The following is an 11,244-nucleotide window of genomic DNA, read 5'->3' as shown; positions in this document are numbered from 1 at the left end:
CACGAAGTCATTTTAAGTCGACCGTTTTTCCTGGGTCTGTCTTCCTCTCTCTAACTCATTGCTGCAACCCTACTTTGGGATACTGTCAACTTGATTACTGTGGGATTTCATGTGTTTCTGGTAGTTTAATTCCCTGGGTTCACTTGGGAAATGGTTACAAATCAGGTCACATAAGCAATGATTATCCATATTCTGATGTAGTGATACTATCTACACCATTGCTCTGGAATAAGAGTGAAGGCACTGCCCCCAGACCTTGACTATTCCACACAACTCTCCACAGATAAACTGATGCTCCACAGATCTCGAAGCTTTATAATCCTCAGAGTGCCAAATGGTCCTTCATTTCCTTTAGTTCTCAGTGATATTTTCTACCAGAAATAAGATGAATGCCCTCCTTCCAATTCTTTGTTCCATTTTACCACATACGGCTCAAAAAACACTGCTTATGCTCCTTGAATTTCTGGATGTTTCTCATCAATCATCAATGCACTGCTATAACCTTTTTTTTTTTTTATTGTCTCCAGCAAAAACTTACTTACATTTGATATTAAAGACATTGTTTTACTTGATGCTGAAGAGAAGGAGGAGACATTGTGGCATTTTATGGAATGGAGGAACATGGTTATATTTAAATTTTAGGAGGCATTAAGACACTTCCGGTTATTTGAATCTGGATTCAAAGACTGACTGTGGACAGACTGATGAGTAACAGTACATTGATGAGAAACTTCCAGAAATTCAATGATGATACTAAAAGAGGATGTAGGACCACGGATAGCATTGCTTATGTGAGATGTGGTTGTTGTTATGTGCTGTTAAGTTGGTTCTGACTCATAGAGACCCTGTGTAGGGTTTCCTTGCATTTCAAACTGACCATGCAGTCCAGTGCTTATCCTGCAGGACTTGGCTAAAAGTAGAGAATACCAGGAAGATGCTTATGTTTTTTTATTGACTATGCAGAGATATTCAATCGCATGGATCATAGCAAATTATGGATAACATAATTTGTGAAGAATGAGAATTCCAGAACAATTAACTGGGCTTTTGAGAAACCTGTAGATAAACCAAGAGGCAGTCATTCTCACAGAACAAGGCAATTCTTTATATGTTTCAAAATCAGGAAGATGTGTATCAGAATTGTATCCTTTTACCAGACTTATTCAATATGTATGTTGAGCAAGTAATTCAAGAAGTTATATGAAGATGCATGCAGCATCAAGATTGGAGGAAGGCTCACTAACAGTCTCCCATATGCTGATGAAACAACCTTGCTTGCTGAAATTGAAGTCTTGAAACAGTTACTGATGATGATCAAAGACTAGAGTCTTCAGTATGGATTATACCTCAACATAAAGAAAACAAAAATTCTCCCAACTGGACTAATAAGCAACATCATGATAAACAGAGAAAGTATTTGCTTTGTCAATAATTTCATTTTCATTGTATCTACAATCAGCATGCATGGGAACAGCAGTCAAAAGTCAAATGATGTAGTGCATTGGACTAATCTGTTGTAAAAAAAATCTGTATTTTAATGTGTTTGAAATCAATGATTTCACTTTGAGTGCCTGACTCAAGTAGTGGTAATTACAATCACCTCATATGCATGTGGATGCTGGACAATGAATAAAATCCAAAGAAGCAGTGATGCGTTTAAATTATTGTATTGGCAATGGATCTTGAATAAAACATGGAATGCCAGATCTATGAGTAAATCTTTCTTGAAAGGACAGCCAGAATGCTCCTTAGAAGCAAGGATGTTGAGACTTCATTTCACATGTTATTAGGAGCAGCTATTCTTGGAGAAAGACATCATGCTTTGTAAAGCAGAGGAGAAGCCAAAAAGGAGATGAAAAGACACAGTGGTTACAGCAATGGGTTCATACATAGCAATACTTGTGATTGTAGGGACGGCTCAGGGCCAGGCAGTGTGTTGCTTTCGGTTGTACGTAATGCTTCTTTGAATTGTAGCCAACTCAACAGCTCCTAATAACAACATCATCTATCTTTTAAAGTTTATAAAACAAGTGTTTTCTGATAGGTGCACACACAAACAAAATAAGCCTTACACAAGCAAATAAAATCATTGTTTCCTTTAAAGTACTAATTTGTTTTTTTAGACTTATATCTTATTAGCAGAATGCTTTCTAAATAAAATAGATTTTAAAGGATTGTAAAGAAAATGCAGCTACTATTGTCCTACTTATTATAAAGGACAATTATATTATATGTATTATAAAGCTGAAGAATTGCTTACAGAGGAAGTCCAATAGTTCTGACAGGATCCAGTGGTTATATCCATAATTGGAGCTCTAGTAGCGTAGTGGTTACGAATCGGGCTGCGAACCTTAAGGTCAGCAGTTCAAAACTACCAGCTGTTCTGTGGGAGAAAGATGAGGCCTTCTGCTCCAGTAAAGATTCACAGCCTTGGAGACCCTGTACAGGGTGGCAATGAGTCGGTTCCAACTCCATGGCACATAACCACCACCACCAATGTAATAGAGTACACACCATGTGCCATGTGTGTTATTGTGTTGTGCAATCGAGTTGGTTCTCACTCAAAGTGACCCTGTATAGAATTTCTAAGGCTTTAAATTTTTGTGGGAGTAGAAAACCTCATCTTTCTCCCACAGAGTCGCTGGTGGGCTGAACTACCAACTTTATGGTTTGCATTCTAATGCTTATCCTATGCTAGGTATCACTGAAATTTTTATATATTTGTTATTATTATTATCAATAATATATACATGTAGTCCTGTATGGCACTGTAGGATAAGAACTGGGCCACAAGCTCAGTTTGAACAGCAAGATCAGTGGTTCAAATTCAACCATATGTGTGTGTGTGTGTGTGTGCGCGCGCATACATCCCATCAGAACAGTGGTTTCTAAAATATTGCATTCAGTGGCTCTCTACAGACAAGTTCTCTCAGTAATATACTTGTCTTAGCCTCATTTGTTCTTTAGTGCCATCCAGTCAGTTCTGACTTAAAACGATCTATATAGCGTTTCCAAGGGGTGGCTAATGAGTTTGAACTACCAACCAAGGTTAGCAGTCCAACGCTTACTCTACAGCGCTGTACCAGGGCCCATTTGTCTCTCTCTCTCTTTTTTTTTTTTTTTACATCTCAGTAGGATGTCTTCAGGGAAACAAAAAAGCCTTATCAAAACAATGGCTTCTGCTGGAACAGTTAAATTAAAGGCAGTGAGGTCAAACTCAGAAGGTTATGGTAACAGATTTTGGCAATTTCTAAAGTGTAATCTTGATAGATTTTCTCAAAACCCAGGAAGATCAATGGGGCTTATTATGAGGAAGCTGTATGAAAATGGAAAACTGCATTGGTGAGAAAAAGGTCAAGAAAGTTATGCTGAGGATTTTTTTTTGTTTTGTTTTGTTCTTGTTTTTTGTTTTTTTTTACCATCATGCCAATACACCTGCTCATTCTTCAAGGGTAGCAGCAAAATTGCCCTATGAAAATTTTGTTGGGAAACTTTATCCCATCCACCTAGAGCCCTGATCTTGTCCCTTCACATTTCCTTTTGTTTCCCAAACTCAACATTTAAAACTCAATGAGGTTACCAAAGCTGCCTTTTTGATGTTGTATAAATCAAAGAACACAGAATTCTTCTGGGGTAGAAATAGATTGATGGAAACACCTCCTTCAGAATTGGATAGACCTAAATGATAGATGTGTCAAGAAACTGTATCTTCACCTTTTGATACTGTTGTTAAACAAAGATTTCTATGATTTTAAAGCAATACTTTTTGATTGACACTAGTATGTAAGGAAAAAAACCAGACATTTATAAGTACCATGTTAGGAGTCCTGTTGTAGTGCTGTAGGATAAGCACTGGAATTCAAGGTCATTTGCATCACAAGGTTGGCAGTTCAAACTCACTAGCTGCTCCTCAGAAGCTATACAGGGTCACTATGAGTTAGACCTACTCAACGACACTTAGCACCAGCAAGCAATACCATAGTTAGCAGTTACTTAAGTTTCATATGACGTTGCATAAAGATTAAGTTACCTGCCCTATAAAGTATGGTTTAGGCAGAACAGTCATGTGACAATAAAGATCTGTTCTGATTAATCCCCTTAAGTGTCTGAATCCACTCCCAAACACCTGGGAGCTTAAAGCATTCATTGACCTACCTTCACTCTTAGGATTGTGAGTCAGCATCTTTGTGTAGGATGAAATCTATGAGGTCACATACTATCCGCTATGTCCAGTATGCTTTCATATTAAGAGCATCCATGCTTACTTACATAAGGCTCAATTCCACAGTACTTACCAGACACACCTCCATCAGAGTAACTTTGCTCATGCTGTTCTTGCTACATGAAACATTCTTCTCTTTACTAACTGATATCCCCTCTTCATTGAGATTTTGGCTCAAACATAACTTCCTCAGCACAATTTTTCTTGAATGCTCTTAAAATAGCACATATTCCTCAATCGCTTTATCAAAATTCTGATTTGTGCAAAACTCTTAATTTGTGTCCCCCACGAGACATTAAAACTCTTAATTTGTGTCCCTCACTAGACACAGGACAAGGACTGTCTATTTTGTTCACCATTGTATCTTCCACTTAATAACACACCTAGTTGGCTCTTATGACATACTAAATGAATCAATGAATTTCAAAAAAGCCCAGCAATAATTACAGAATCGTTTTACATTGAAATTTGCATTTACTTGTGATCTTTATTTTTAAGTTTGAAGAAACATTTAACAAAGGCACTCGTTTCAAAAAATAAACAACATATTTTTAGATGTGTTATGTTCTATCCATCTTAGGAAATGTACCATAGTTCTATTGCTAAAAGTCTAGTTGGGGAAACAGCATTATTCAACTCTGACCTGTAGTGACAAATGTTTGTTTTTTTCTTACATGCTACAAGTTGAGCTGTGTTCTTCCTCAAACACTTACTATTTCAAGAGGGGAATTTTCTGTTTTAAGAAGGTCCTGTGGCTACATACAAAATGAGCATATGTTAAACAATGTTTTTCGTTGGGCAAACATTTTAGCAAGGAGCTATCAGAAATTGTTTTTTACTTTAGTGACCAAAGAGACATGTGATAACTTGTCACTGACCCACACATACTTTTTAGGCAAAGAATAAAATGGAGAGGAAGTCACACTTTTTCTTGAGTTCGAAGTATTTGATAATTTGTACAGAACCCTTGGGATCTAGAGACTGATGTAGGAATATCATGCGTGATTTCCCTATTGAATTTAGTAAGAACATTTGTTGGGCTGAGTGGCGAGTGTATGGTATTTAATACCCAATTCTACAAGAGATCTGATCCTAGTAACCTGAGAACACCTCTTGGAGATAAATCCATTTAAGTCATGTGTCTTAATTAGCAATGATTTCTGTTGCCTGTCATTCCTCTCTCAATATGATTTGTTTTATATCTGGACTCTAATCATCAAAGGGGAGGAATAAAGGAAATGGTCAAAAGATTCATCATATTCAAATGAAACCTCTTTTCCCTCCTTTATCTGCAGGCTATTATTTTTAGACCAGAGCTCTATTGTTCATTTTTCAGTGTTCATTAGCACCAACCAGACAGAGGATGCTAGCATAAGATATTGCACAACCTTATGTTCCTCTGGGCTCTTATGTAATTAAAATAATTTCAATCCGCTTTCTTGAAGATTTTTCTACAGGCAATTGTAAAAATATAGATGCTGAAAAACAAATAAAAGAACAAAAATATAACTTGTTTTCTTTACTTTTTTTATTGTGAAAGAAATTACTCAATGTGGACTAGTTACTTATTCAATTTCAGAATTCAAACGTGGTTTCTTTTGCATTATGCAGTGGAATAAAATCCCCATTAGTTTAAAGAAGTCATTTTCCAAGAGCACTCCAAAGTGGTTAGATCTAAAACTTCTGTAAAGCAAGTGCCCTTTCACATATGTAAACACATAGTGCAACCAAGTTAGCAATTTATTTTCCCCTTCTATTAGTCTCCTAGGACTGCCGTAACAAAATACTACATAGTGGGTGGCTTTAAATAACAGAAATTTATTGCCTCACAATTCTGGAGGCTGAGAGTCTGGCATTAGGGTGTAGACATGTTGCTTCCTTCAGCGGCTTTGAGGAAGAATCTGCTCCATGCCTCTCTCCTAGACTCTGGAAGCCCCAAGTCACATGGTAGCCTTCCTCAGTCTCCTTGTTCCTTTGTATCTTCTTCTCCTTTGTAAGGATGCCAGTTGTAGAGGATTAGAAACTTTGCGATTCCAGTATGACATCATGACATTGGATAACATTTCAAAGACCCTATTTCCTACCATGTTCACGTTCACAAGTGCAGGACAAAGGACTTCAATGTATCCTTTTGGAAAAAAGAATCTATAACACATCTGAAACCCTTATAGCTTAAGATATCTACATATGTTCAAGAAGCTGGTGGCACTGCAGGGTAAGCATTGGACTGCTAAATGCAACATAAGTAGTTCAAACCAACCAACTGCCTCACAGGAGCAGTATGAGGCTGTCTGCTTCAGGAAAGATTTAGTTTCAGAAACCCTAGATAGGGTTGCTATGAGTCAGAACTGGCTTGATGGCAGTGGATGGATGTGTGTATGAAGGAGTCTAGTTGGTGCTGTAGGATAAGCACTGGACTACTAACCACAAGGTTGGTGGTTCAAACCCACCAGCCTCTCTATAGGAGAAAGATGTGGCTTTGTGCTCCTATAAAGTTATACAGCCTTGGAAACCCTATAGATAGTTACTATGAGTTGGAACTCACTTGGTGGCCGTGGGTGAATGGGTAATAGGTGGGTGTGTAGGTAGCAACTTTTACCAATTTTCTATTAAATTGTGGAAGAATGTTAACTAGCTTCTATCATAAAGGGTCAATGTCAGCAGTCGAGCAAATTTGTAAGCCTTAATCTGTTATTAAGGGATAATTAAACACTAAAGACAGTTGTTGTTAAGTGCCAGTGAATAGGTTCCGACTCATAGTTACCCTGTATAGGGGTTCCAAGGCTATAAATCTTTATGGGAGCAGAAAGCCTCATCTTTCTGCCATGGAACCACTGGTAGTTTTGAAAACGCTGACCGTGAGATTAGCAGCCCTACTGGTAATCACTAAGCCACCACAACTCCTTACCTATCCTTACAGCATTAGAGATACTGTCTCATGAATTAGTTTATACTGTTTTATTACACGCAATGACATATTTTAACATGTGCTTATATATATATATTCATTAAGTGAATATATAAACAAACATATAAATACGTATCTACAAATTTTATAAAAACTGTGTCAATGTGTTTTATATGTTACAAAACACACAAAACATAAAAGCTGAAAAATATAAGATGGGAATGAAATATGCGTTATTTTAAAATAAGTTTTAATTTATACATTAGTATGCCAAACTAAGTGTAATTATGTTAAACAGATTTATTCAGCTACAATTCCCATACCATTACAGTTCACTCACTTAATTGAATTTAATTCAATTGTTTTAAAAATATTATTAACAAAGTTATATAATTTTCACAGCCCCAAATAGAACCCCTGTACCTGTTACCAGTCAAGGTCTCTGGGTGATACAAGGTTGTCAGTTCAAACCCACTCAGCAATACCACAAAAGCAAGGTTTCTTTCTCCGGTAAAGATTACTGAAGAAAACTCTAATGAGTAGCTCTACTCTGGTGTGGAGCTGTGGAGTAAAACACTGGACCACAAGCTTGGTTTTAATTACAAGGTCAGTGGTTCAAACTCACCAGTTGCTCCTTGGAAACCCTATTCTGAGTCGCTATGAGTCAGAATCAACTCAATGGCACTTAACAACAAAAACACTCTGTAAGACAGGGTCAAGGTGAGTCAAAATCAACTCAATAGCAATGGATTTGAACTTTTTTTTTTAGCACTTATTCCCTATTTTCCACAAAAACTCTGAGCTGTAGATAATTGCTAGTGGGCCATTCATGTCTATACATTTGTCTATTGTGGGCATTTGATGTAAGTATGTGATCTTCTGTGATTAACTTCTTTCATTTAGCATCTTTCCAAATTGCATCAATGTTGCTGCATGTATCAGAATTTCATTTCTTTTTATAGCTGAGCAATACTCCATGTTATTTATGCCATATTTTATTTATCCATTCTTCAGTTGTTGGACAGTTGGGTTAGTTTTACTTGATAACTATTGTGAATAATGCTACTATAAACATTTGTGTATAATTTTTGTATGCAAATTTTGATTTCTCCTAAGGAGCTCTGGTAGCGTAGTGGTTACAAATCGGGCTGCAAACCTTAAGGTCAGCAGTCTGAAACTACCAGCCACTCCACAGGAGAAAGATGAGGCTTTCTGCTCCCATAAAGATTTACAGCCTCGGAAACCCTGTACAGGGTCGCTATGGGTCAGAACCGACTCGATGACACTTACCAACAACAACAACAACAAAGCATATGCCCAAGAATGGAATTGTGGTATCAAACAGGAAGTCTATGTTTAACTTCTTTTATTTTTACTTTTTGGTGTTCTTGTTGAGAATACAAACAGCAAAACATAATACCAATTCAACCATTTCTACATGAACAATTTTGTGACATTGATTATATTATTTGAGTTGAACAAACATTCTTATCCTCTTTGAGTTTTCCTTCCCCCCTTAACATAAACTCTCTGTACCCTTAGGTTCTTATCTATCTTCTGAATTCCTGGTTTCACTTTGATCCCATATGGATTGTTCTTATAAAACACAATGATCAAATCAGGCCTCTTTTACTAGTTAGGCTAAACTACTGTTTGATTTTAAGACTTCAAGGGATATTTTTTGGTTTAAGGTTTAAAGATTATCTCAGGGCAATTTTTCAGGGGTTCTTCCAGTCTACATGGCTCCAAAAAGTCTTGAGTCCGTAAGAATTTGAAATTCTGTCCTGCATTTCCCCTCTTTTGAACAAGATCCTTCTATGGAATCTTTAATCAAGCTTCTCTGTAATGATATGTGAATTATATGTTGCTTTGGATGGTAGCTGAACACCATCCAATTCCAGTTTCATGGCAAAGGAACCATTCTTTAAGCTGCCAAACTGTTTTCCAAAGTGGCTATGCCATTTTACATTCCTAAATTCTGATACAAGTTTCTTATCAGATTATGATTTATAAACATTTCCCCCATGCTGTGAGTTATCCATTCACTTTCTTGATAGATCAGATTTTCATAAACACCTCACTAGGAGAATATCTACTCTCAGCCTTTATCCAGATGTCTTTGACCAGTAAAGTCTTGCCCATATTTCATGCCCCAAGGAAATAATGAATCACTTGTACAGACTCACTGACATTTTCCAGGAGAGTAGGTTGTTGTGGGAGACCTGGTGTGTCATTGTTAGCTAGTGCACTAGACAGTTAACTACAAAGTTGGTGGTTCAAACCCACCAGCAGCCCCTTGGAAACACTATACAAGGTCGCTATGAGTTGAGACCAACTTGGTGGCTCTTAGCAAAAACAACAGATTGTTATGAGTTAACAATTGAGTCAGTGGCACTTAACAACAACAAGAAGAAGAACTTCATGTCTATAATCCTGTACTGACCATATTCTGATAGGGTAAGGTGATTATCCCAGCTTACTGATGAGTAAAAACAAAACAGTAGAGGGTTTTCCCTTTACGCTTCACCACATTCATGGATAATATTTGCAGCAAAAGTGAATCCCCATGTACAAACATCCTCTGCCAAGCCTGTATATATTTTGTGAGTATATGCTCAGTCTCCCTCCCACACTTGTCCAGTCAACCTGTCTATCCATGTATCCTCTTCTAGTTCCTTATCACTGTAGGACAATGCATGTAATGGCATACCCCTCTGTTATCTTTAACTCTTGCACTCTTTCCCATGTCTTCCCCTGCGTCCATCATTTTCCCAACCTTTTAGGTCAATAAAATATGCCTCTGGCACACAATATGGCCATTTAAATATTCATTTCAACTAACCACCTCCATCTTTAACTAGCAAATTGGGTACATTCACATCAAGTGTTTAGCTATATATGGGAATTTATTTCTAGTATCTTTATTTTATGATTTGTTTGTTCAGACTTTCCAATGCTTCAATTTTTCCTCATTTATTTTTAGATTTTCTTTTGATTTTTCTTCTGTTTTAATTTTTCTATCTATTTTAAATTATACATATTATTTTTATTTATGTAATAGCTACCCTTAAATTATTAACATGCACACTTTATTTAACAAATGCTAAAATTAACCAGAATTTCTAAATCCATCCTGGAGAATACAAAGACTTGAGAACATGTAAAATCGCATTAGCCTCTGGCATCTTTTAAGAGACTCTCTAGGGATATTTCCAATTCTAGCTTTCTGTTAAACCAAGACTTCTGAAGTTCAAATTACTATGAACCAAATAAAAAACTAAATTCATTCACAATAACAAATAAGGAAGGACATATTCTTTAAATAAATGGCATAAGAAATAGAATTTTTAATGGAGATACGTTTGTTTGTTTGTTTTCCTATTGAATCTTCCCCATGATCTTTTTGTCACTTACTTTTAGGTCTTACTTTTATTAAGCAATGTTGAAGGAATTCAGATTACTTCTAAGATTAAACTCATAATTTATCATTTCTGTTGTTATTTGTTCCCTGAAATTGTATGGTGATATTGATTACACACACACACACAAAAAACAAAAAACAAACAAACAAAAAAAACTATCCTATATGTCTGGAAAGAAACATAACCATCTAGAAAACAGTGAAAATCAAGACGTCATAAAATTGGTCACTGGAGAGTAGCAATATGAATGCAAAATAAAAACAAAAAATAATAAAAACAAAAGCAAAATCCAAAAAATTGCTATTTAAACAAAATAATAAAACTTTGAAGTCTTCTAGCCCAGTGGCTTTATTCCTTCATAACTGTATTTAGCAAATCATTGTCAAATAAATCTTTTACTCTAAACAAGAACAATATGCTTGTCCTACACAGAGCTTCAGGATGTATCTCTTGGCACTTCCTCTAATCCTGATGTCATTTTCTTCTTCATAAGGTCTATCTCCTCAAATTATTTGTTCAGCACACAGACTGAATAAGTATAGTGAAAGGATACAATCCTGGCATGCAATTTTCCTGATTTTAAACTATTCAATATACTATTGTTCTGTTCTAATAACTGCCTTTTGTTCCATGTATAGACACCTCATGAGCACCATTAAGTGTTCTGGAGTTCTCATTTTTCACAATGTTAT

The 11,244-nt window shown here is 36.3% G+C and overlaps 1 protein-coding gene across 2 annotated transcripts in view; it reads left to right on the top strand.

Annotated features, from left to right (window-relative positions):
- HDAC9 (histone deacetylase 9) overlaps nucleotides 1-11,244 on the top strand; it is a 717,483-nt gene that overhangs the window by 300,429 nt on the left and 405,810 nt on the right. The window lies entirely within an intron of this gene.

This window comes from Chrysochloris asiatica, unplaced genomic scaffold (assembly GCF_000296735.1).
Source record: "Chrysochloris asiatica unplaced genomic scaffold, ChrAsi1.0 scaffold00006, whole genome shotgun sequence".
In the NCBI taxonomy this organism is placed as follows: Eukaryota; Metazoa; Chordata; class Mammalia; order Afrosoricida; family Chrysochloridae; genus Chrysochloris; species Chrysochloris asiatica.
Note: the sequence above shows the minus strand (reverse complement) of the source record. Positions and strands in the feature narration are given on the sequence as shown.